Raw genomic sequence first — 5223 nt, 5'->3', positions numbered from 1 at the left:
CAAATCTGCTAAGCAAAGGCACAGTTTCAGTGCTTGTGGTTCCAGGCAGCTGATGCCTACAGCTGGAGGAACATCTGCCCATCCCCTGAGCTGATAGCTGGAAAGGGTGGGCTGCTCTGACACCCCTTCTTCATGCAGAGAACAGCAGCATCGGCCGGAGCACTGCAGCCCGGCACCTGGAAACTGGGGAAAGCCAGTATGGGTGTCGGCAGCCCGGTGACCCCGGCTTCCTCATGAGACCTTGGCTGAGTCTGACTACCTTGAGGTTTCTTTTCTTTAAAATGGGGCAGGGATTCTACCCTTGCAGCGGGTTTTTCAGGTTGAGTAGGAGCCCACTCGGGAAAGCACTTTCCAAAGCAAATCACAGGGGCTCCTGGAGTCCCAGCACCCCCAGGGTGGGGCGTCTGTGCTGAAATACCAGATCCTGAATTCTTGGGGCTGGGCCTTGGGCTCCCCCAGACACCCCTGGGGTTTGCATATGAGCGGTGGGTCCAGGAAAGGTTCGGCCTGAGCCGGGGCAGGGAGTGAGCTGGCGCACGAGGCCTGAGCCTGCCTGGGCTGGAGTCTCCCCTGTCCCACCCTCGTGCTGATGTCCACACGTGCGGTTAGCTGCCTTGTCTCTCTGTCTATAACCAGGTGCAGTGTGGGGTGGGAGGCACCCTCTTTGCAGGTCCCTGGCATTGCCACACCCCACTTGCCCATTCCTGACCTGGTTGGCAAATGCTTGGGCTGCAGTGAACCAGAGACTGGGTCAGAATCCGTGGTGTCGGTGTGGGTGGGTGGCCCCCGCAAGGCAGAACAACCTGCTTGATTGAGTCCTGCCAGGGAGGCGGGGGCGGGAGGTGGGAGGAGCTGCAGATGGAAAGCAGCAGAAATGCCCTGCAGAGAGGAATGAACGAGGGGCTTTTCCTCGTGCCTGAAGGGAACATGCCCAGACACCAGCACCCCCGCACCCTGTTGACTGGGAGCCGGGGTTCAGTTTCCTCATCTGTGCTTTTCATTTCAGGGGCTGGTGGTGAGAAAACGGAACACGCCCCAGCCTTGGGTCACCACCAGCAGCTCCTGGAGAGCGTTTCCTGGGCCAGGCCTTCTGGGAGAGTCTCTAGGATGGAGCTGCCCCACTGTGAGCCGCTTGCTGGTGGACTGGGCTGGGGGCTGGGGAACACTGGTGGGGGTCAGGACAGTAGGGTCCCAGGACAATCGGGGCGGGGCCCATGCTCTGTCCTTGCCGGAGGCTCGCTCAGCTGGCTTTGACCACACTTGGGCAGGACACAGAGACTTGAGAAGCTCGCCCCATTCCACCCCATCTTAAACTCAGCAAGCCCAGGGCCTCCAGGAAAGACCATTGTCTTTCCTTTTCATTCAGCAAACATTTCTTGTGTGCCTATTTGGTGCAGGACCCAAACAACCTGCCTGCAGGGAGCAGACATTCTAGTGCGGGGGGAGGGGTGGCAGGAAGTCAATACACTGAAGGGGAGGGTGCAGGGAGGTGGTGCCAGGCAAGAGCTTAAGACACAGTGGCGTGTATGAGGCCCGTCTGCTGGCTTGGGGCACTGCCTCCGAGTGCAGGGTCTCCAGTGTCTTTGTCAAGGGGCGAGGGACGTTTGGGTTGAGGCCGGAACAGCAAGAAGATGTCAGGGAAAGCACTCCCAGCAGAGCAGAAACCAGGCCCACAGCGGACCGAGCCCAGCCCCCATCCCAGCCTTGTTCTCATAAGGAATTGAGGAGGCCTTCAGGAGCCAGGAGGCACTGCCCGGCGGCGAGCCAGTGCTTGGATGCCCTCCGGAGTCGGAACTCTTCAGAGCTGGCTTGAGAAGCTTGGCGTGGTGCAGCCCTGACTCCTGGCCCCTCTCAGAGCTCTGCCGTCCTGTCCCACCCCAAATACTCTCTGGATCCTCTCCCAGCCATTTCTCACTCGGTAGTGAGATGGGAGACCCGTGCATCTTGTGGGGGACAGGTCTGGCCCACAGAGGGGTGTGTTCCTTCACTGAGATGAGGTCTACAGAGTGCCACGTGTGCCTGATGGGTGCTGGACAGGGACACAGCAGTGCGCTCTCAGCACAGCCCACCAGGAGACAGGCATCCCCCACCCCACCCCTAAACTTCTAGTCCAGGAGCATCTGCCTGATTTCTGGGTCAGGAGCCCTGTCTGGGGGAGGTGACTGTGGCTGAGATCTTGAGGATGAGCTGAGCCCCTCCGGGAGGAGTTCTGGGCACAGGGGACGGGCCAGCAGTGTCTGACTGTGGGAGCGGATGTGGCAAACACGGAATAAAGGACCTGAGGGGGCTGAGGCCAGGAGCTGTGGGCGGGACCGGTGAGGTGGGCAGGGACAGCACATCCTCCAAGGACTTCCAGCAGGACAGTGGCACGATGAGGCGTGTGTGATGACTCGGTCTCCCTGTGTGCAGGGTGCATTGGAGCAGCTGGGATGGGACGGGACAGATGGGCCTGAGGGCTCCTGGGGACTGGATGGCAGCTGGGGGAGGGTGGAGTCTGGATTCACTGGGTCTTTGGGAGGAGGAAGCAGGGTCTCGGGCCCAGAGCCTTCAGGGCAGCCTGAGGGCATTCTCCTCTGGCAGGTGGGAGCTGAAGCCGAGTGTGACAGGCTGGCCTGGAGGGCGAGGGCAGAGGAGAAAGTGCCAGGGAGGTGCCAGGGCCACCAGGGGCATCATCCAAGCCCAGACCTCAGCATGCTTCTTGAAGGGAGTGGCCGGTGGTAACCCCAGAGCCGCAGAGGCATGGGACGAGACAGGTCCCTGGCCTGGGAGGTCCCTGGAGCTGGGGAGCTGCTGGGGGTGGAGGCGCTCTGGGCCTGGGCACCAGATTGGAGTGGGCCGTGGAGCTGGTGGGAGGGGAAAAACGGGGACAGCGGGTGCCGCCAACTCTCCAGAGTGTTTTATTCTTTCTATTTTATTTAACACAACCAGTGAAAGGCGTGTTCCAGACTACCAACCCTAGTCCTCAGACACGTTAATATGAGGCCACCTTGCAATGGACGAGCAGACAAAGCCCCTGGCCTAACGCAGGCAGCAAAGCCCATTTCCAGGCGGTGGCCACCCCAGGGAAGCTTCTGAGCCCGGTTGCTGCCTGCATGGCTGGCACGGAAAGCTGGGGGGCCCTGTGTTCTCAGGGGTGTCGGCACTGCCGCAGGCACACCTGGGACCTGCTCTTGAAGCCACCCCACAAGGAGCAAGGCAGCCCACAATGCCCAAAGCACAGCTCGCCACAGAGCCGGCACCCGGACTCCATGCAAGCCGTTTGAGCTCTGAAAAGAGAAGGAGCAGGCATGGAGGGGGTGGCGGGGACGCAGTATTTTCTCTTTTATGGCAGAAACCTGAAAGTGTTTAGAAGCCAGTGGGAAGGGTCTGTTGAGAGGGAGGTGTTGGCTGGCAGGGGAGGGGAGCGAAGGTGTGAGTTCCTAGAGAAACAGCGCACCAGCTTCACTCACAGACCACGACAGGCCCTCCTGCTGCTGGGCGCCCACGCTGTCGCCCACGGCCCTCCTGCAGGTGCCTTAGAATGGGTCCCTGGCAGTGGGTAGAGTTGGTCTGCCCCTGCGGGGTGAAGGACAGCCCAGGTTTGGGAGCTGTGCGTGACGGGTGGAGGTATTTCTGGGGCCTGTGATCTGCTCTGGTTGGGATTGGGCTAGGCTGTAGTTGAGGGACTTGAGGGGACACTCTGGTCCTCACGGGCTCAAAACAATGTCCACCATGCAGAATGGTGGCCCTTCCTTGAGGGCAGCTCTCACATTCACATGCTCACGCACACACAGACACATGCACATGAGTGCAGAAATGCACATATGTATGCATATCCATGCATACATACACATAGACATGTCTACTCAGGCAAACAAGCACACACATGCACAAATGCACCACATGCAGAGAGACACACTCAGGCACATGTGCTCAAAGTACACATGTGTGCCTATGTATGCATGCACACACACACACACCCAGACTGACACATGCATACACACACACACCTGCACACACCCAGACCTGCATTTGCACACACACACACACCCAGACCTGCATATGCACACCCACACACCCCCCCACAGAGCTGCACATGCACACCCACACACACCCAGACCTGCATATGCACACACACACACCCAGACCTGCATATGCACACCCACACACACCCCCAGACCTGCACATGCATACACACACACCTACACACACACACAGACCTGCACATGCACACCCACACCCCCCACACACACCCAGACCTGCACATACACACCCCCACACCCCCCCACAGACCTGCACATGCACACCCACACACACCCAGACCTGCACATGCACACCCACACACACCCAGACCTGCACATGCATACACACACACCCACACACACACCCAGACCTGCACATGCATACACACACACCTACACACACACACACAGACCTGCACATGCACACACACACCCCCCACACACACCCAGACCTGCACATACACACCCCCACACCCCCCCACAGACCTGCACATGCACACCCACACACACCCAGACCTGCACATGCATACACACACACCCACACACACACCCAGACCTGCACATGCATACACACTTATACACACACACACAGACCTGCACATGCATACACACATATACAGACACACACAGACCTGCACATGCACACCCACACACACCCAGACCTGCACATGCATATACACACACCCACACACACACAGCCAGACCTGCACATGCATACCACATGTACACATATGCAGGCCCTCTGGCCTGAGAAACCCATGTCTTCCAGAGAGACGTTGTGTGAACTTGTCTCTCCCAGGACCAGGCAGAGGCCCTCGGGGCAGCACAGAAGGCTTGACCTGTCTCTTCCTAACCCAGCAAGTGACACACAATAGCCTCTCTGTGTGGAGATGAAATTCAAAAAGAAAAAGAGTCGCTTTCAACTTCCTCTACATAAAATGTCATCGCCCATCCCCACATGGGCGTCAGACGACAAGGGAGCCTGGGAGCCCAAGCAGGCCCTTGACAGACAGCAGCTGTCTTGCATGTGATGGTGCTGCTGCCTTTCTCATCAGCAGCACGATGCCGCAGGCTCTAGGGGCTGTGGGTGGAGACAGACATCCTGTGCCCTTTCCATCATTCCTGCCCAGTCCACTGCTGTGCACCAGATGCGGGCCTTTTTTGCCCTCCCCGTGTATCTCTGAGGTCCCCATGGATTGCTGTGTGGCATGAATGTGAGATC

This window comes from Callithrix jacchus, chromosome 1, assembly GCF_049354715.1.
Source record: "Callithrix jacchus isolate 240 chromosome 1, calJac240_pri, whole genome shotgun sequence".
In the NCBI taxonomy this organism is placed as follows: Eukaryota; Metazoa; Chordata; class Mammalia; order Primates; family Cebidae; genus Callithrix; species Callithrix jacchus.
The sequence above is the reverse complement of the archived record's forward strand: the minus strand, read 5'-3'. Positions refer to the sequence as shown.